Source organism: Molothrus aeneus, chromosome 3 (assembly GCF_037042795.1).
Source record: "Molothrus aeneus isolate 106 chromosome 3, BPBGC_Maene_1.0, whole genome shotgun sequence".
NCBI classification, from domain to species: domain Eukaryota; kingdom Metazoa; phylum Chordata; class Aves; order Passeriformes; family Icteridae; genus Molothrus; species Molothrus aeneus.
This window is the reverse complement of record NC_089648.1, coordinates 102,424,129-102,445,806: the sequence shown is the minus strand read 5'-3', so window position 1 is coordinate 102,445,806 and position 21,678 is coordinate 102,424,129. Positions and strand designations below refer to the sequence as shown.

Here is a 21,678-nt window from a genome sequence, read left to right as displayed (position 1 = left end):
GCACTTGCAAGGACCAGCAGTGTGGTACAGCACCATCCCAACAGGCCAAGAAGAAATGGGCATCAGGGCAGCAAGGAAGCAAGCAAAAGTCTGTATTGCCCTTTGATTTTTCCTTCCATCTATCAGGCATTTCTCAGTGCACCACAGGAAAGCATCTCAGAATGCATATATCTGGAAGCACAGCGTTTTCAACCTGTCCAGAAATGTTACAAGCCTAATATTTCAATGGCCTCCCTGCAAGGAGACTGTAATTCAGATTGAAGCAGAAATAACTGGTTGCATGGATACAGCTACTGAGCTGTGTCAGTCACCACAGAAATGGCAGAAGCTGTCCTTTCCTTCTGAGTTCACTTGCCTCTGGAGCTCAGCTGTGGAATGGCCTTTGTGGGCACTCCTAATCTACTTCTGCACAAAGTCAGCTGGCATAGTTTAACCTACTGTTTAATGTATTTTGATCTAATCTTGGCTGACCTTTTGCTGAAGAAAAGAAGAAACTCATACTTGTATGAGCCTTTCTGCCAGCTCTACTCTGATGGCAGTGCCCTCCAGCAGAAAAACAATCGTGTCTAAAACTTCCACCAATGCTTTCACAAAAGTTACGTTAAATAATCCACAGCTCAGGAAGAGCTCACAGGCAAGGTGCAGTGGACAAGAATGTGGATTTTTTTTCCTTTCAATCCCTAAATTAGAAATGCAGCTATGTCCCACACAGACAGCAGGATGCTTAGGCTGTGGAATTCAGGATTGGGGGTTTTATTTTTTGGTTCTGCACAAGAAATAAAGACTGCAGGCTGTGTTACAGTCTTGCGATTAAGTTGGCAGAGCTAGAAATCACATATGTCATCTCTGTACTGAAAGATCATCCCACCAAGACTTCTGCTGAAAAACTATTCCAGAACCTGATTCTTCTGATTATTAGAAACGTTCTAAATTTATTCATAGCTCTTCTCCCTCTTTGGTGATTGCCATCTCACTGCCTGTGTACTTAAAGGCATCAATCATAATACTATAAAGGACTTTATGTAGAGCAATCCAGAGAAATATGCTTCAGTAGACATGATCTGAAATTGAAAAAAGGATGGCTTTATCAAGTTTTTTAGTTAAAACACAACTTTGCTGTAATCATTGCCTCCCTGCATTAAAAAAAAAAAATCTGGTGTCAGCTGGTCTATTTAAATACAAAAATGGAGAGGGTATGCTGATCATTAGTAAAAGGTTCATTCTTCAAACTTGTTTACTTTTCATAACACAGAGGTGCTTTAAAAGGACACAGGGCTTTCACATTACCAATCCTTTCCTCTCCAGTAATCAGCATTCATAAGAATAGAACAGTGTGAAAATATTAATTTTTAAATAGGTATTTTATGTATTCTTTGGATATTTTACAATATGCCCTAAAAACCCCCAAAAGACAGTACTTTCTTTTATTTGTTAAAAAATGGGATTTTAAATGTCTGGATTTTTAAAATACAAAACTAAAACAGCAAAGAACCTTATAAAAGAACAGTCTGCTGTCTGTGCAATTGCCTTTACAGGTGCCCTACATTGCTATTTTATATGAATAGTGAATTGACAAGAGCTAATGTGCCAAGAAAAATGTAATATGCAAAATGTCTCATTTCTAGAAAGCAATTACTTTAAGGAAATTGATTTTTTAAAAAAATTCTTTTACCTCTTTGTTTGAGCTCTACTGCAGGGCCTTCAAGTCAAAGAGTGCATCATATGAGAGATATCTCCACACATACACATACAAACAGCTCAATATCATGAAGTCTCTGATAAAGACCTCTCCCAGTTGTTTACTTTTGGCACTTCTGCATCTAAAAATTGGAAATGAAATTAAGAAAAAACCCCAGAATCTATGAAGACTTCAATGATGCTTAAGGAACACCTGTTCCTCTCCTCTTTCCATACTCAGCATGGAGATAACCAGCCCCAAAATAAGCAGCTGACTTTTCAATCTTAGGTCTCAGGTACTAATCCAAATTTGCTCTCTCTACTGTCTTCCTAGCTGGAACCTACTGTTTTTTCACCTCATCTACCTTATAACAAAGATACGTTTGAGCTTATTTAAATAAGAATTCCTCTTCACTCCAGGTAAAGCTGTTCCTTTGGAAGACTTACAGCACTGGGATCAATAGTCATGTTCATGCATTATACAGAAGATGGTAAAAGTTCACAGGACCTAAAAAGAAATTGGTCTCAATATCTGGAATAGGACATGAAAAAGGTAGGGAAGATACACAGAAGAAAACTGAAATTATTAAAGGGATTAAAGGGAGAGGCTGTCTTAGGAGATCAGACTCAAAAATTTTCAGCTGGGAGAAGGCAGTGGTGAAACTTGTTCAAGCTTTATGAAATCATGAAGGTGGCTATAAGGATGAATATTTTTCATCAAATTTCAGAGTTAGGCTCATTCAGTGGAATTAAATTAAAACAGCTAAAAAGAACACATTACTTTACAGTGGCTAGCGTATTTCTGGACTTGCTGCCAAAAGATGTTGTGGAAGCAGATCCCAGCAATAAGTTTGGACAGGAATTAGGTAAGTTCATGTACAACAAGTCCAAGAAAAGGACAGTGAAAGGACTAGGCAAGGATTTACCTTTGTAAGAGCCACAGAAGCTTGGGGAGTACAAAGAAAAGAGTTTGAGGATGGTGTCCAAACTTGTGTGCACTCTGTAAATAGTTTCTCCTACTGCTGCTGTTTCTATTTACTTTTCTGTTTAGAAAAACAGAATTTTGTATAAGCAAAACTTTGAAGACCCCCAAGGGAAGGAGAGGGCTATAGGTAATGAAAACAAGGACAAAAATAGACAACAACAAATGATAGAAAGGGAAGAGTTACAGCACTGAAAATACAGAGCTAGGAACTGGAGGAGGGCATGAAGCAGAGAAACCCAGACATCACTCATCACTTCTTGAAGGTTAACCAAGGAGCAGGTGGATGCTGCCCAGTGCTGCTCTGCCTGGAGATGTGGGAGAATGATGACATGAACATACACAGGTTCCACTGTCACCAGGATCCCTCCATCCAGCTTCCCTCTTCTGGTGACACGAACAACCAACAGGACCTGGAAGCTGTTAATGAAGAGATTCTGCAACTTGAAAGGGTCTTGGTAAGGGAGTGTATAAATAAAAAGTGCAGAGGGAAAAGCACAGCAGGAACTTCAATGAGTAAATGTGGAAGAGAGATGGCATTTGATGTACACTCAAAATACCTGATGTGTGCTAAGGTCTCTTGCCACTCTTTGAGAAAAAAAGAACCACAGTCCAACTCAATAGGGCATTTTCTTCACTCATGGATGTTTCTTAGGACATTTTTTTCCTCTCTGAGGGGTGTGAATTGTAAAGGCCTCCAAAGGTGAAAATCACTCTTGAGTTACTAGTGCTGCTCAAAAATTGGTATGGCATATTTAGGACAAAGAGAACTTACAGAGAATTTGAAAACTTAAATAATCCCAGGTGCAATTAAAATAGGGTAGCAACTATTTCGAAGAGAGAAGTAAAACTTATGTGCAACATCTCAGTAAAATTCTTATATTCTTTCAATGATAAATTAGTTTTTCACCATTATTTTTATTTAACTGCAGGATCTGTGAAGGATTTGTCATTGACCTTCAGTTCAGAAACCTCTTTTATTATAACGGTAACTTCATAAGATGAGGTTCATGGGGCATTGATTTTGGTTCTGAATAAAAAGAAAAGAAAATGTTTATTAGAAACATCATCTATGCTGTCCATCTTCACTTCTAGCCTCTTCTAAAAGTCAAATTTGCTGATGAATGTATGGCAACAATTCTAACACACACAGAATTAGATTAACAAATCTGTGCCATCACAAGAGAAAGGTGCTTGTGGCAGAAGTCCTATTTTGTTACTCTTTTCTTAGAGTGTAGTTGAATAAAAAACTGGACACGCTCAGTCACTACACTGTAAATACTCTCCTTCACAAAAACATTGGAAAATCATTCCAGCCAGTTTCACTAGATTGTCTGTAGTGTAAGGATCCCAAAGGATTTGCTGAAAACTAACATTGCTAATTTTAATTCCTATGTTATCAGTAAAAAAAAAAAAACCTGTTTTGAAACAGAGATACCAATATGTATGATAGAGATTCTACAGAAAATTATATCAAGTAACTGAAGTAGATATAAATTTAGGCTGAAAGTGACACAATAGCAAATTTCCAAACCCAGGCACAGATGCAATTGGAATGGGAAAAAGACTACACTTCTTTTATTACACCCTAATCATGGAAGCATGGGAAACACTGAACTGGGAGGAGGGGAGGGCAGAGAGAGGGGAAAGAAGTTTATAGTTTCTCTCTAGGAAATCCAGGAAATATTATTTGCCCCTAGTTCCTGTATGACAGAACAAAAGGAAACAAATTAAAAAGAGTTTATCAGTTTCAGCAATACTGGATGTAGCCTCCCTGTGCAGCATATTAACTGCAAGAAGAAGTTTGCTGGTTCTACTATGGGAGAGTTCAAATGAAGAGAAGTGTTGTGAGTCTCTTTCTTAAACCAGGATATGGGATGAATTCCTTTCTTAAAACTAGGATGTGGGATGAATATACATGGTTCTCAGAACTGAGCAAAAAAAATAAGAGCAAAATATCACATTGGAGTCTATTCTGTGCTGTGTCCTCTACTTCCCCAAGCTCCTTAAATTATTATAATTACTGAAGGATTTAAGTTACTTAAGTTACAGCCCAAACATTACAGGGTCTTGTAGACTGAAAATTGAACGCTGAATTTTCTCAAAACATTCCTTTTGTGCTGATGTGGATGGTGCACAGATGCAATAGAGCTTTGGTTTATCTTGCTTCAAAGGCAAACAGTAGCAGCTGAAGCAGCAAATGGCCTTTGAGAGGCAGGTGAATTTGGGAGGTTTGTTGACCATCTTTTCATCTTTGTTATAAGAAATAAAAGAGGAATTACTTCAATAGCAGTCAGATGGCCAAAAGAGGACAAGAGACTCTGAATGTATGGCAATACCTGAAATTGTATACTAAACTATCTCATATTTGCTTGGCAATGAGAAAAAAATTTGTTGGCATGCTTTCTCTTTCTCTCTTCCTCTAGACTGAAAACAGGATAGAAAACAAGTAATGAAGCTGTGAGGAAATGATTAGTTGACATGTGCTCCATTGCAAACACAGCTCTAGAGGATTTAATTTTTCTAGACAAAAGGTGTGAAAGCATTTTCGTGCTACATTTCAAACTGAGCTCCAATTCGCCAGCCTTCTGCACCAATGCTCAGGTCAATGCCATAAATTTCCATTTCAAAATAGCAGCCTGTTTTTCCACTATAATCCTTACTCACCCAGTCTTTCTTCCCTTGCTCCAGTTACTGTGGTAAGCAGAACAAAATACCTGTGTAACTTCAAGCACATGAATAATTCACAAAGGTCAGACCTCAGTACTGTCTCTCCCTTGTTACACTATACTGTGTTTTTTCATGTCTTCAAATTCATTCCATTACAAAGAAAAAAGCAGGCAAAAAGGATGATAAGGTTTTTTTTTTTTTATGTTGCACATAGCAGAAACTACATTTTGAAATCTCTACACTCCTGGGCACAGAGTTCAGAGGCAGTTTTGAAACTCAAGACTCTATTGGGATTGTGTACAACTCTCTGCTTAATCAAATAAATGCAAATATAAATTCGCTTAACATCTGACTTTTGTTCTGTTCATTTGCATGTTTTCTTGCTACTGTTGGAAATAACCCCAAACAACTTCATTGTTTTATCATCCATGTTGAATACTTTGAAAAAGTAGACTTCATTTTGGGGAAATCTTCCCTGTTACCCCTGCCCCAACATTACTCTTGGTTTGTTCTGTAAGAAAACAAAATGAATCTGTGAGGCTGAAGTGGAGTAGATGCTCAAGAGCAGTAATGTCCTGATTTCCCTTCACACAATACTAGTGGTTTCACCAATAGGTCTGGTTATTTGCTCCAAGTTTTTACCTACAATATTGAAAAATATAATCTGAAAGAGTCTAAATAATGCCAAAATGCTTGTGTAGGTTTCTTTTAACTGAGGACTGTTACAAGAATTTTGGCAGTTGCGCACAAAGTGAATTAACATAAACGTTATGTTACTTTCATTGTAATAATAATAAGGATTTAATGTAATCAGTGCAGTGATGGAGTAGTGAGTCATTGCTTTAGGAAAATGACCAAGGAGTCTGGAAAAGGCTAACAAACATTGTAGGCAATGAAGATTGCCTGCCTTTAGTATACATCAGGAATTAATGAGACCTGTCTCCACTATTAGAATAGTAGACATAGACACTCCACCTTCAAGGCCTTGTTTGCACTGAGGCATTAGTTAGATCAGTTCAACCTTACTAGGCAGCTCAGTCTGGAGCAGTAAAGCACACCAGCCTTCAGCAAGTTGTTGTCCAACCCCCTCCCTGGTAAATGATACAGGAAAGGCCAGTGCTTCATTGCTGCTACTGCAAGAAATTGGAGAGTTATGAGGAAGAAAAAAAAGAAAAAGAAAACGAAAAGAATAGTTCATGGCTGCTAATTAAGTTCAGTCTCCTTGTGGAACCTACTTCTGGGGTGAGGTAATTCAGAGGATTCTCATTTGTACAACAGAATTTTCTCCTAAATCCTTCCCATGCAAGACCTGTTTTCCCCTGCTTCTTTAGGTCTGAATGACTAAGCTTTTCTACAGGCTTTTTTCAATAAAACCTTTTCGCTTCTGCCCCAGGAACAGTTAGAATAACTAGCCCTTTGTATTTTAAGTTATTCATTAAAGTTAAATGGCTTTATCTTCAAGCTTGTCCTAGGGCAACTATTATAAGGTTAACCTTTTTCTAGCAGTGAATTCAGATAAGTTTTTCAATTTTCTCTGAATCTGGTCAGACACAGGTATGTATGACTATGCCCCTGCTATGGTTCACAGTTGTTGCCTCAATACCTATTTTGATTTCCCAAAGCAGCACTAGACATCAAGGGGAAGAAGGTCACAAGCCATGAAAGGCAGTTTCAGAAATACATGAGTGAATCTCATCACTTCTTTTTTTTTTCCCTTGGGTAAGACAGTGTTCCTCAAAACAGTGTCCAGATACAACTGGATTATTGTACTTAATACAGGGGTAACAAAAACCCACCAAAACCACACAGACCAAACCCCAAACCCAGTAAGTTCCCTACAGAGCAATCTTGCTTAGCAGAGTCTTCACTCCAGCCACATATTGCCAATCCTCAAATCTCTCCCAAATGTGGAGTGCTCCTTGGCAGCCTCACCTAGGAAGCAGAGTCTTTTCTTCTTCAGTTCCACTTTTCAAATTAGGCTCTTCGAATGCTTTCCTAAAGCTCCTTTCCAAAACAGAGAATATGTGAAGCTCATATCTAAAATCAAGGGACATTTACAGAAATCCACTGGGTACAATTAGGCAAATTAAGACTTAAGCAACTTCTCATATCCATTGCTATATGTAGTTCTTTGCTTTGGCAGTACGAACCAAACATTGTCAGGTTTAATTACTCAAACCACTACAGAATCATTTAAAAACATGTTGTTTTCTCTTCCACAAGATGGAGTGCAGTGATAATATCTGAGGATTTTCAAATTGAATCAATATATCATGTCTCCCCTATGCCAGAAAAACCCTTTGAAAACTTTATTCAACCACAGCAAGACAAATCAGAAGCCCCTGCGGGGCAGGTTAGTTGTGGCTATTTCAGATGACAGGAGTTCAGAGTGCATCCCAAAAAACAAAGCCCACAGGTTCCTTTAGGTCTTTAGCATTCAAAATGAGCAGCAGAACTTAACAGTGATGAGAACTGAACTTGACTCTGATGGGAAATTGCAACCAAAAAATAGTGCTCACACCCATTTGTAAAAGAAAATTTAAGAATAAAGAAATAATTTTACTCAGTCAAGAATTTTGTAAAGAAGACAGAAAGAATTGCTTTTTCTCTGCCTTGCAGTTCCCAGCCATAGCCTTGTGGGTGCAGGGCTGCTGAACTCAATCAAGAGTTGAACTCCTCAAAAATCAAAGCAGTATCAGTGCTTTGATTAGATGTAGCTGCTAGCATTCTGCTGACGTCCCATCAGCTGTGTGCTTAACAGATCCATTTTGGAGAACGAGAAGCTTCCTTATTCTCTTCTTTAATGGTCTGAGTCTGCTTTATGCAGTTGCAATCTGATGTAGAGAGAAAGGTGTTTGCTGGCAATCAGGTAAATGCACTTTGAATAGGAATAGGGATAGTGAAAGATTCTTCCTTTAGACACCAGGCTTTGTAAGAAAAGATAGCTTTCGTATGAGTTTGCATCCTTTTATAGCCATTTAGTATGATATAGTGAGTCTTGGCACTAATACATACTAATATATTAAAACAATTACTTAAAACTACATTAGCTACCCTGAGCCATGTAGACTTTGGCCTGAAATGACCATCTATGACCTTGCCCTTCTCAGAATCAGGAGTCACCCTATCCCAGTTTGGAAGTGATATGGCTACCAATGCCACATACTATACAACCTTAGCATTGCAACTACATCTTATTTGGAAGATCCTCCTTACCAAGTCAGCTGGTTGGACAACGAGGAGACACAACGCCTTGTGTTGGTCCTTAAAAATCAGCTGGAACAACTCTGTGTAGTAAAGCCATGCTTAGAAATTAATTAATTTTCCCTTTATGTACACCAGGACTGCAGTACCACTAAGCGCATACCATATTTATGTACCTGCCCGGCAGGAGGCTTGGCGCTCCTCTACGTTTGCCAATCCTGCTCCTCAGCATCTTTTACCTGGATTTTTAAGGAGACGCCTTCAACTTTACAGGAACAGCCTGCTCGGCGCTGGGCGATGAGAAATGGCACGGGGCGGTTGCGGATCTGCTGAGCCCAGCCCGCGGGACACGGGGGTGGCGCGGCCGCTCCGCCGGGAAGCGCCCACGGCCCCCGGGGGCGGCGGGAGCCGCTCGGCCGGAGCGTGCGCGCGCCCCCGGGAGGCGGAGCCGCGGCGCGGGCGGGGCTCTGCGGCGGCGGCGGGCGGGACGGGGCGTGCTGCCGGCGGGCGGGCAGGGACGGACGGAGGGAAGCGGGGGAGGCGCTGCCTCGCCCGCCTGCTCCGCGGTCCGCCGGTTCCGCGGCGCTGCCCGGGCAGCAGAGCCGCCGCCGAAGCAAATGGGGAGGCGGCGCTGAGCGGGCTGCCCTCCGCGGGAGTCGGTAGCCGAGGGCAGCGACGCGGCGGGCGAGCAATGCCCCTCACTTCTCTGCCTGCGCTGCCTTTCCTCCTTCTCCTCCTGCTCCCGGCTCTGAAGCTTTTGTTTTCCCCGGCCGCTGTGATGGCAGGAAACTTCCCGGAGGGATGGGCTCAGGCCGGGCTTGTGCTGCGCCGGGCTCCGCAGGGCTCCGGCCACACCGTGAGGTGAGGCGAGGCGAGCGGCGGCGTCGCGCCGCGGCTGTTCCGCGGGACCGGCTGCTGCTCCGCCCGGCCGAGGGCGGCGGGACGGGCGGCGGGAGCGCGGAGAGAGTTGCGCTGGGGAGCGCCCGCGGCTGTGCCGCTTCCCCCGGCCGCGGTCCCACCACCGGGACGGCGTCCTAGCCCCGGGGATCCGTGCCCGTGGGCCAGGACTGCTCGGGGGTCGGCGCCCCGAGGAGGCTGCGTGGGCACCGGGCGTCTCTTCTCCCGGCGGAGCCGCCGGAGCCGTCGGCGGGCAGCGGGGGCAGGAGCGCTGCCGGAGCCGGGTGGGCGCGCTCGGCCGCGTCCGGGGCCCGTGGGGCCGCCTGTGGGGGGCTGCCTCCTCCCCCGGCGGCGGGCGGGGGCCGCGCTTCCGGCCGGGGCTCCGTCCCGGGAGGCGGCCGGGCTCCCACCACCCTGGCTCCCGCGACCTGCTCTCCGGGACACTGCCCAGAGGCACGGGGGAGCTGAATGCTTGCTGTCACCTGCTCATCTGGCTGCTGCTTCTGCTCAACTCTTGAGCCCGCCGGTGTCGGTACGGTGTGTGTGCGTGTCGCTCCTGCAAATAAGAAATAGAAACGCCTCGCTGGGTTTTGATTGTTTTTCATCTACTGAAAAGCGTATGTAGTTTTTGTTTGGGTGTGCCACATGATGTTCCAAACTTGTTTTGTGAAAGTCAAATGATACAGTACTGGTATAGATATATAGATATATATAGATATGTATATATACATATATATGTATATAACAAAGCGTACAATAAACTTTTTCTTGTAAATTAACAAAAACACTTCTTCTTGTAAATTAACAAAAACACTTTTCAAAGGGAACAGTTGATTTACAGAAAAATACAGATAACGTAGGAATTTTCAATGGTCAGAGCCAGGCACGGCTGGAAAGTTTGATCTGTGCCCAAGAAGCTTGTTAAATAAAATTGTTTATCCTTACTGAAATGGATAATGAATGCTTAAGCAGTGGCAAATGGGTTTTACGTAACGCATTTTCTGTGGGACATATTGCACATTAGAGCAAAGGCGTCAGAGGCATCAGATTATGAAAAGGGCAGTTTTAAATAGACCATTTCAAGTTAACTGAAAATGTAAAGAAATGTCAAAGAAATTGTTTCAAGATTGGTAACATGGAATACCTGCGTATTGTCAGGTGTCAAAAATGGGGGTTTTTGTTATCTGTTATAAAAGTGTATTCACCAATGTTGCTGTAGCTCCAGCATAACAGTATAGACCCACTAGACATTCTTAGTCTACAGAAGCAAATTTGGTAATGACTAATAATTAGAAGTAGAGTAATTTCTAAATAACTTCCCTTTGAAATATCTACTGACAAATGATCAGCACTCTAAAGTACATTCTCTTAGCTGTTCTACCTTACTCCTTTGTTAGAAGAAGCCTTACTGTAAGAACATATTCTAAATGTATAAAAATTTTTTTTTGTTAAGTGAGAAAATAAATGAGACTCTGGAAATTACTAGTTCACATGCAGTGTCTGCCTACTCAGAGGAAACAGGAAGAAGGCAAGATGAGCTCTCCAAGTTTCTAATTTTCTTCTTGTGTGCTACAATGCGTAGGTGACTTTTGTCAGGTGCTGCTGATCAGGCATTGCTTGTGTGCTTCATCATTGCATCTGCCACTTCTAAAATATTCCTCTAGGAATAGTAGCACATAAAGCTTGGAGAGGCTGTGATTGCTTCTCTGCAGTTAATGGAATGCACCCAAGACCATTTTCTGGTTCTGAAGCTAAGTGCTGTAGGTTAGCCCTTGTCAATGCTGTTTAACTCTCTTGCCTTCCAGAACAGGAAATTTGCATGAGAGACCTGTAGCTGCCCTGTGTTAGAAGAATGCTGTGCTGGTGTGTGGCAGCTCAGCAGTCTGTGTGAATTTCATCTCCAGGGAGCGATTCCTGGCATTGCTGGGTTTACTGGTGTGGCCATAGTCTATCTGTAGCATTGTCTATCTGCAGGTAGCCTCCCTTAACTCTGTACTCAATGGTAGAGATTTAATTTCCCTGCATTGAGGATCTCTGGCACTATAAAATGCTGCTTTTCAGAGTCAGCTGCTTAGAAGTGCCAGGACTGCTTTCTTCCTTTTTTCTCTGCTTGTGCATGTGGTTGAAGATGGAGTAGGTGAAGGCTTGGTGGTTTTCCCACTTGTCCATAAGAGGCTTACATGACTTGTTCTGGTTGTCTGGGAATGTACTCCTAGGGCAATGCATGTCCATAAGCAGTCCTGATGGCTAGATGTGAAGGTCCTTGGCCTGCAGTCACATGGAACTTCCATAATTATTTTGCTACAAGTAGCAAGTTGGGCAGAGCAAGTTGGGTTTGTTCTTTTTTTGGGTTTTTTTTTAATGCTTCAAAGGATGTCAGACTTAGTTGTTAAAAATGAGGTGAGGCAAGAGGAAGTGTATCTAAGAAATACTGCTTGTAGTATCCAGAATTCAGGTCAAAAATTGTCAGATCATGCTGCCTCTCATAGACATATAAAATACTTTAATAGAATGGTGTACTTTTTATCTCTGTAATGTGTTGTCAACCTTTATCTTGCTAACCTAGATAGTAGCACAGTTTGGACTTGAATAGTGAAATTGCTTAACCATCTCATTTCCAGCTGAGGTTAATACTTAGATACTTATGTAAGCCTGAAGTATGTGATGGGACTGGGTTAATGCTCTAAAGTACTTTCCCAAACAGGCAGCTTGGCACAGTCAAATTCCTGTTGATTTCATTAGAATTAAACCTCATAAAATACAATTCTTAATATTGAGCTATTTCTGTGTGTAGTTTAGGAGAAAGGTGAACTATCTTTTTTTTTCTCCTTGCCTGTATAAAAGCACTGTTTCAGTAAGGTGTAGTACACTTAAATAGTGTTGGAGGTATCTGAGGAGTCCCACTGGCTTGAATGGCACTTTGAGAAATCTCTTGCATAACTGTAACCTAATTTACCTCAATCTAGATGTTTATTATACACAAGCTGTGTTTAAAAGAATATTATCAAGACCACATAAGCACAGAAGAGTTTAGAAATTTAAAGCTTTGAAGTAATGCTGATGTGGCCTGTGGGAACTGTGCCTTATACTATCTAGGACCCAGTTTTTTTCAGAATGCTTTGCACCTCGAATAAGGCAACCAAAATTAGTGACTGGTTATGACTTTTGCATCTCTCCTGGATTTTCTCCTCCTTGTAGTTACTAAAGCAAGGCTTGAATCATGTTGATGAAATGTAACATGGTGACATACAATAATTGTGAAGAAAGCAAGGTTTTGAACTCTTGTTTGTCTTGGTGACCTTCCAAAAGAAGATGGATTCTGTGTGGATAAGCAGAATTAAGTCACGTAGTTAAAGCCTATGTCACAGGGTTTAATTGAAGTCACAGGGTTTAACTGCTACTTCTCAAGTCTTCAGAGCTTGACTAATTTTTTAACATAATTTTTGGATGTAGTTTTGGGTGTAATTTTCTCAGTGCTTTTTTTTTCCTTATCCCTAAAAGAAATAGAAGCAAAAGATGTATTTTTTTCCTGGGGTATCTTTGATAATTTCTGATATCATTAGCCAAGTGAGAATCTCTAAATGCCAGCTCAGCTGTAACTGTCTAAAATGTAGCGGTAGGTCACGATCCATAGGTGGATTGACAATTAAGAGAGATAGCAGCCTTTAGACATTTGTTATGAAATAACCCTCCTACTTTTTATGTAATGTAATATAACTGACTTGAAGCTTTGATGCCCAGTTCCAATTCTGTTGGCTGCCCATTCTGTGGGCGAGTCTGTCTGGTGACTTTACTGTTGTTTTCCCTGCAATATTCTACTTACCTTTTTCTTCCTGGGCAATCTTATTGCCCTGCTGCTTTCTACATTTTTCTGATACATCCTTTTCTTTGTTGGTTTAATAAATTGTAGTTGCTAGTCACTTGATGTGTCCAGTGTGACTATTTTGTCCTAATCTAGAGTGCAGCCCTGTAGTTGCATGGGTCAGGTGAACTGGCCAAGCAGATCAGGTCTAGAAAACAAAGTGGAAACTGGCTTTCAGACCCAGTGCTTGGCTTTTGCAGGCTGTAGTGAGGAAATAATCACTCTATAACCTAGGTGAACTGAGGCTGTGGCACAGAACTACAGAATAACTGAGATTGGAAGAGACCTCTGGAGGTCATGTAGGCCACCTCTGCTCAGAGATGAGTCTGGTTGAAAGTTAAATGAGGTTGCTCAGGGTCTTGTCCACTTGAGTGTTGAAAATCACAAAGGATGGAAATTGTACAGTTTGTGTGAGTAGCCTGTTCCAGTGTTTGACCACTGTCACTGAAGTTTTTTCCCTAAGGCCTAATTGAAGTTACCATACTGTAGCTTGTGTCAGTTGTCCTAGTCCTTTGCTATGAACCTCCAAGAAGAATGAGGTTCTTGTGCTCTTAAAAGCAACAGATGTTTTTCTAATGCTTAGTAGCTCACTTTCTGTTAGGAATATGGATAACTTTGGCCAAGTACATAAAAACCAATTCTGTTCCAGCCACGGTTGCACACCTTATTCAGAAACAGGCTGATCAAATCAGTTGGATTACTTTTTTGTTTATGGGGGCAAAATAAGTCTTTTGCTAGCCTTGCTTTTTGAATCAGATGAGATGTTTGGAATTTCTCCTTTCTCTCACATGACCGTGCATTGTATATTCCATCAGGTGACTACCTCATTGTGTGTAGTGAATAGATGCCAGTGGTTTAGGAGGTAAATTTAAGTCTTCAAGCTGGACTTCTGAAACACAGCTTTGTCATCCTGTGATTTTTTTTTTCCACCTTATTAGCTGTATGGACCCCCTGCATAGCAAATTTAAACCCACTGACTACTTTTGAGGGGTCTGTTAGAAATGATCTACAGAGTACTACATTGACACTGAAGTAGTCTCAACTAGCCTTTCAGGCACAATCAGTGGGGAGAAAATGAGCCTGTTCAGAAAGTAGTTTATTCTACCTATGGCTCTATTATTTGCTCAGTGTCTCTCTGCTTTGTATCATTAGTCTCAATGGCTCTTAGCCTTTCTATCCAGCTATGTTAAGGCAAGGTTAATCCTTAGTGAGCACCTTTCCAGTCCTTTATTTTCTTGTCATTGCTCAATATATGATCACATGTCTTACTTGCAGTCAATTCTGAATGCTTAATAATTAACCTCAATATGTATTTCTTTTGTGGTGATGTTCATCTCTGTATCCTAGTTCTTCAGGAAAAGTTAAATTATCTTCATTACCCTACTGTCTTGTGCCCGTTATCCTGCCTTTCAAAAAGGCAAAAAGTGATGGGACGAGGGCAGAAAATTTCACAAACAAGCGGTTTTGATTGCTTTGAGCACAAGGGGAAAACTGTGCAACAAAGCAGAAGAAAAAACGTGTTTTTCATGCAAATTGTGAAATAATAATCCTATCTTTCTAATGCTATCTTAGAACTTCAAAACCTGCTACTACTTAGAAGTGGTTATTGCTACTCGTTTTCCACATCAGTAGTGTAGTTCATAAAATTATCCCTTTCAAAGGATTGTACAAGTTTCATTTTGTATAATGATAGAAAGAGACTGATATCTTGTGAAAAATAGAGATTACTTTCTTTTTGTCAAAGACTTGAAATGTAATTTGGAAACACATTATATATCTTGATTAAGTTCTTATTTTCAGTAGATGTTCCAACAAGCCTTTTATTACGTGATCATTTTGATTTTGACTCTTTTGTCAGTTGTCACTTCTGAATTTTCTCTAGACCATTTTCTTGAGTCTTACGTGAGACTTGTGTTTAAAAGCACTGTACATCATATACACATATTTTGATATTACTAACTATATGTGCATATGCTTTTGCATATATAGACTTCAAATAATGATTTAAAATTCATACCCAAATTTCCTGCGCTTCATCCTATTACCAAAATGACTTGAAGAACCAAAGAAAATCTCCAAACAAAAATCCAAACTTCCCACATCTAGCCAATGACACGTTATGAAATGTAGAAGAAATGAGTGTGGTGTATTTGTGCTTCCATTCACTCAACAGTGCACACATGCCCACTAGTACCCCAGACCTTCATATGCTTGAGTACTCTGGGAAAATCATGTGGCCTGCAAAGGAACTTCCTCTTTATTTTTGAAGCAAAATCAACTGAATTGCAGTAGGGCCTCCCACCACATGCCTTATTTCTAGTTTGAAGGGTTTGTGAGTTGGTAGAGCTGAGAAAAGCTAATTCTGTCCTTTACACAACTGAATTCATTCAGCATGTCTGCTCAAGCTCCAAGTGTGTCAGTTATGATAAGGAGGTGACATTTAAAAGAAATTTGGCAATATTTAATAATGACTCATAAGGCATGTTGAGAGTATTTATAACAGGGAGAAGTTGTACTATGCATTACTGATATTGGGACATCTGCATCTGCTGTCAGAAATTTCCATTGCATTTATTATGGCAATAGGGATGGGGTTGAGTGCATTTGCTGACTGAAGTTAGGAGTGTTTTCCCATCTCCATTCCATTCATTTTGATAAGAAGGCAATTTCCGACTGCATTCATCTTTTCTGGAGATATCAAATCAAAGCATGAAATCTCAGGTAATAGCACTTATGCTGTTAAACTGTTAGATCCAAATGAACTGGATTAAATGTGTTTTCAAGGCTGCCACAAATGATAGACTTGAAAAAGCATCTTCATGGTACAGTGCCAATATGGTGATATACTTCAAGCTATTTTCAGCAAGGCTGAAAATAAAATAGCCCTGGAATATTCTCTCTGGTTTTTCTGCACTGTTTGCAAAGTCTGTCTCTGTTCTTGGATATGTAGCTATTTGAATAAACAATCAGATTCTTTGTTTCTTGATGCCAGCATAAATGAGTGTGAATTAGGCATTGGTTCAGAGACTCACCTGTCGCTTTGGTGGTCTTCCAAGACTTCATGCTTCTGAAATGTTGGGAAAGATGGGTTATCTTGATTCAGTTACAGTGTTTGTGGGATCCTGGCAAGCTCCAGAGCACACTGAGGATCTCAGCATCTGAACTCCAGGGAGCGGGGCCTGGTGAATCACTCCTTGGGGAGGCTGGTGTCAGCTGTTGACAGGGCAATTTCTGCAGTTTGCTGAAACTACAGAATTGCAGAATGCACCTATTAAGTATTATGCTACTCTTATATGGAATCCTGAGTCAGATTTTCAGGCAGATGTGTGCAGACCATTATAGGTACCCAGAGGTGTTCATATACAGTACTGTTACAAAAGAAGAGTAATAAAATAGGTACATGAAATTATTTAGGTGAATTCACTTTCCAGAAATGCATGTTCTGTCTGACTGCTGAGTAAGCTTATGTGGTTACCTCAAAACTGTGTTGAATTAGGTGGGATCAGTCTCAGGCCTAGTAGGAAGAAAAGGAGGAGGGGGATGGTGTGTGTAAAACCAGCTGCTGGAAGGAAATGATTTAAAGGAAATGGAATTCCCTAAGGTCTGAGGTAGGGGCTTCATATTGATAAGCACTTACCAATTTTGTCACACATTCCCAAAAGGGCTACCCAGTTCAATGCTCAGCCTGCTCAAATCTCTCTTCATTGCTGTCAGCAGGTCAGCAATGAGGACTTGTGTGCCACCACTGTACAGCTGAGTCATGCAAAGTTATGAAGAACTGAAATGGTTCACTGCATGCCAGAGTGGATTTAATCTGTGGATTAAAGACTGGCTTGCTGTTGATGAGCCTTTGAGATAGAGGCAGTGGTGGTTCTATTCTACATAACTTTGCAAGGTTGAAGTTGCCAAATTCATGCAAAATGGTGTATGTTTAAGATGCATTCTGTGATTTTAAGTTGTATCCATTCATCTGTGATAGAAAGTCTGATGTTATCCAGTTTCATTGGGAAATTGCTAGTTACCATCCAGTTCTTCACCTGGATATCTTGAATATTTTCACCCTGTTATTTATACACCGTTACTGTTGTGGACTGGATTTTTAGTTTAGTTTGTATAGATGATGTTCATAGTTTTAGATGCAAAAAGTTGAAGAGTAAGTACTTCTAAGACAAGTGGCTTCTACTTTATAATGTGATCAACTTTCATCAGGAGTTTTTTGGCCATCACTAATGGCATTGCATCCTAAGTCTTGCAAATTACTTCTCTTTGAAAAATCTTAAGAGAACTGATTGACCAGGTGCAATTCTAAAGGCCTCTTCAGCTGGACATGGTGAAACAAAGATGAAGTCTTTTCATTTCTGAAACTCTTGGTGGAAGATATTCTCAGTATGGGAACCAGCTTTTCAAACTAGAGCAGTGAGAACTTGTGTGTGTGTTTTAAGGACATTATTGCCTTTTCAGATTCATTTATATGCTCAGTAATCACGATGACTGTTTAAAATATAAATGGTTTTGAGCCTATTTCCGGTGTACGGGAGGATATGGTTTGAGAATTTAGCTTTCTGCAGCCAGATGGATTATAGTGTTGCTAAGGAAACAGACTATAAATGAAGTGGCAACTGGGTGTCCCTAGAATATCAGACTGCTTGAAGCTGGTATTTTAAATTCTTTTAGGTGGGTTGCTAGATGATGTGATGAGAAGTTAATTTCCTGTATTTTATGGTTCATTAATTTTCATTGCTTTATTAGTATTTACAAAAGGTACCTTAACTTCCCACTCACACTACCTAGCATGTGGGTCACTGAACAAAAAATTGCTATGGGAATTAGAAAATGGACAGAAGCTGTACAGAGACACAGGTTCTAAAATAATAATTCAAACTACTGACTAGTGGATAGGTAACAGTGTATAAAGACCTGGCAGCAGTATGGTCTGACTGAAAAACTGATATAAGGAAGTGAGCTGAGTTGTTTCAGAGTACTTGGGAAAGAACAGAGCTTCTACAGACCTGGTGAAGTTACAGGTTTTGAACTTCATGTATAAACATATATATTATAGCTATTTGATACACATACATGAGGTTGCTCAGAGCAAGGGAATTGAGTTGTGGTTTTGATACTTGCTGTGCCCAAGAAAATACCTGGCTCTTTTTTTCCTAGTGCTTTTAATGAAAATGTATCAGATTTCCAGACCAGGGTTAATGACTGATACATCAGAGGTGGTGTTTTTGGTTTTTCTTTCCTTATCAGTGAAAAGGGCAAGCATACCTGAGCCATTCTAGCTAAGCATGCAGCTAATAGATAAAGACTTAAGTAAGCTGAGCCTGCAGGACAGACAGCAACCTCTCCTGTTGATAAGGTGGACTGGGAGGACAGGCAATGGTTCAGTCTGTGGAGCTTCAGAAATTTGCCTTAGCTACTTCTGTAACAAAAAGGTCTTGAGAGCTCTTGATAAGACTGAAAATGGTAAGAACTTGTCAAGCAAAGATAGTTTGTAAGCTAAATATGAAGTGGAAGGCTAAGGAAGGTTTTCAAGTATGTACAGGTGGTTGGTAGAATTTCCATTCTATGTGTTGTGAATTGAAATTAAACTGTTTCCAATAAAACACATTCTTGAAAATGTGTCTTTGTTCCAGCACTGTAAAACCTTCTCAACATGCAGCATATGAACTGTTATTTAGAGTACATTTGAGAGAACTGTTTCTGGTCTTTTCTGCCAGGTAGGCAACAGAGGTCTTTGTGGAGATGGCATTAAAGCACTATAACTTTTCCCTCCGTGATTGTCAAATGACTGGATTTATTGGGTTTGTACTGACAACTGAGTGCTGTCAGTTTGCATACAGATCAGGATCTGCCACTGTCTTTTCACTGGAACAGTTGCTAGGCACAGACTAGAATTTCATGGCATGTAAATCATGACCTTTCCTCTAAAATCACGCCTTTGCTGAGGGGCTTTGGAACTGAGCAGGTTTAATTGTCCTGGTGGCTGGTTGCTCCTGATACCTTGAATCTTCCTGTGTCACTCTCTCTGTGCTCATTGTGTGGTGGAAGGAGCAGTAGGACCCATGAGAAAGGTGTCAATAAAGAGGTTTTTTTTCTTTTTTTCTCCTGAGCTGGAAATACAGGAGAAGCATCACTTCTGATTTTATGTGAGTTGGTTTTGGATGTCTTAGGCTGAATAATGTTAATTTCAGCAGTATCATTATGGTCTGTAAAGAGGTTTACAGAGAGCATAGAGACAAGGGTTTCGTTTTCTGGTCTCATGGCAGATGTCATTGCACTTGTTTTCCTATAAGTCATGCCTATAACTTTGAGTTATTTCTAACTTTTGTGTGTTTTAAAAGGTTGGTACAACTCCCTTGGTCTGAATTTTTCAGCTGTTACTGAGTAGCTGTAATTAAATTAGAAATTATATGTTACAATTATATGTTACATTTATGCTATTCAGAGCCATTCTGGTTGCAGGATGATAAATTCCATACGGTATTGTCTCAGGTTCAATTTCATGTCTAAAGAGAGACTGAATAAACTTCTCTGTAACAGAAGAAACATTGTTATTATTTGCAAAATTCATTAGTTGAGCATATTTAAACAGCCTTTGGTTGAGTATGGAAATATGATCTTTAGCTACCAAAGTGGAAGACAACAGGAATTAATGGATTACACCTTTCTGGTAAGGTAATACTTTGTAGGTTGGAGAGATTTGGGATGTTTTAATTTTTCAGTGGTTTGTTTTTGGTTTTTTTGTTGTTGTTTTGTTTGTTTGTTTTGTTTGTTTGGGTTTTTTGGTTTTTTTGTTGTTGTTGTTGGGGGTTTTTTGTTTTGTTTTGTTTTTTGGGTTTTTTTTTTTGTTGGTTTGTTGTTCTTTTTGGAGGTATGTGTTTTTTCAGATTTTTGGTTTTTTATTTCTCTACTTTTAGTAGAGAAATAAAATAGTGTGAAAATCCCTAACTTACTACTGAAGGAGCTTTTCCATGGAAAAAAACCTTTCTTAAATATGAAGTTTGTGAACTCAGAACTGCTGTAACTATCTATAGAAGGCATTTGATTTGGTCTTCTGTTTGCTTAAAAGGTCCCAAGTAGCACAGAACTAATTAGTAGTACAGAGTCCATTTGATTAACTGTTAATTTATTTGTAACAAGGGATTATAAGGTACTTTAAAAATCATTCCTAGAAAGGATTTGAATTCTTCAGTTGATATTTGTTTATGTTGCATTTTTATGATTAAAAAGCCTGGAAAAAATTGAAGTACTGATCTCTTGTATTGCATGAAAAAAAAAGTGTGCTTTAAAAATCATTAGACTAGCTCATTTAAATGTTTTTGGCTTGCAAATGTAATCAATTTTTTTATCTCTTTGGGATATATGTTACAAGCCCTGCTTGTTGGGTCTGAACAGAAATTATTAGTGCCTGCATTGCATAGGGTCTGAATGTCTGCAATAGGTCATCTCACCCTGAGAGGTGTCCAGATGGGAACTCTTAATTTAACTGTCTTTTAATTCCTAGCATGAATAGATTTCTGACTAGGATTGTATCTCCAAAATAGCTGCTGTCTTAAAAGTTTTATTCCAGTTGGCTGACATGACCCAAAAATAATTCTGAAGCTATCAAATGAGATGACACAGATAACTATCAATAATTTGATTGTTTACTTATTCTCCGTTTCTGTATTAGGAAAAATAAGTTACTATTGTAACATGCAGCTGATTTTTAATAGACTAATTTAGTCTAAAAGCAAAGTATAGGGTAAATCTGGGGAAAGAATCAGAGGAACCTTATGACTTACATGATTTTTTGTATTAAACATTTTATTTTTGTCTTTGGTTGAATAGAGGTGATAATAACTATTGGAAATATATGCACATGTGTGTATATGTATGAGAAGAAAGGTTATAATATAAATAGGCATATAAAGTAAATCTTTGCTTAGTTCTCAGCTGAATCTTGCCATTGCAGCCTTTGAGCACTCCCAGAGCAGAATGCTGTGAGTGGGAGTCGCCTCATTTAACTTGCTACCAGCACCTCTTCCATGGGAGCCAAGAAGTGAGATCCATAACACCTGTATTGCAGCAGCAGGATCCTGGGCGGGCACAGAACTTGGCTCTAGCATGGCCTGAATCCCTGAGGGAAAAGCAGAAGCAGGGCTGATGGCTTTGCTCTGGGAGCTAAATCAAATCCCAGGAATTTGTGAGCAGCACACTGTGTGAAGATTGCACACATCTGGCCATTCTAATCACTTTTTCATTAGCATCCCTGCATCTTTTCATAAAGAGATGAATTTTTGTTAAAATAAATTTTGTTTCACAAGCAGGTATGTTTCTGTGGGAGATACAGCTTAAATTCCACCAGTGTAGAGTGCTGCTGCTGGCATTACCATTTTTATAG

General features: G+C 40.1%; 1 protein-coding gene and 2 long non-coding RNA genes across 3 annotated transcripts in view; 1 reads left to right on the top strand and 2 right to left on the bottom strand.

Moving 5' to 3' along the window:
* Nucleotides 1-730: 730 nt before the first annotated feature.
* LOC136554131 (uncharacterized) lies at nucleotides 731-1,807 on the bottom strand. The gene is made up of 2 exons (XR_010783286.1): nucleotides 1,673-1,807; nucleotides 731-1,061 (listed from the first exon to the last, which is right to left on the bottom strand). It is a non-coding gene; the product is annotated as an uncharacterized lncRNA (long non-coding RNA).
* A 1,858-nt stretch (nucleotides 1,808-3,665) lies between these two features.
* LOC136555020 (uncharacterized) lies at nucleotides 3,666-8,815 on the bottom strand. Its single transcript, XR_010783417.1, has 3 exons — nucleotides 8,773-8,815; nucleotides 7,262-7,333; nucleotides 3,666-3,689 (listed from the first exon to the last, which is right to left on the bottom strand). It is a non-coding gene; the product is annotated as an uncharacterized lncRNA (long non-coding RNA).
* A 266-nt stretch (nucleotides 8,816-9,081) lies between these two features.
* GPR63 (G protein-coupled receptor 63) overlaps nucleotides 9,082-21,678 on the top strand; it is a 29,018-nt gene continuing 16,421 nt past the window's right edge. The window contains exon 1 of the mRNA XM_066547509.1: nucleotides 9,082-9,394. The gene's annotated coding sequence lies outside the window, so the exon portion shown is untranslated. The remainder of the gene's footprint in view (nucleotides 9,395-21,678) is intronic.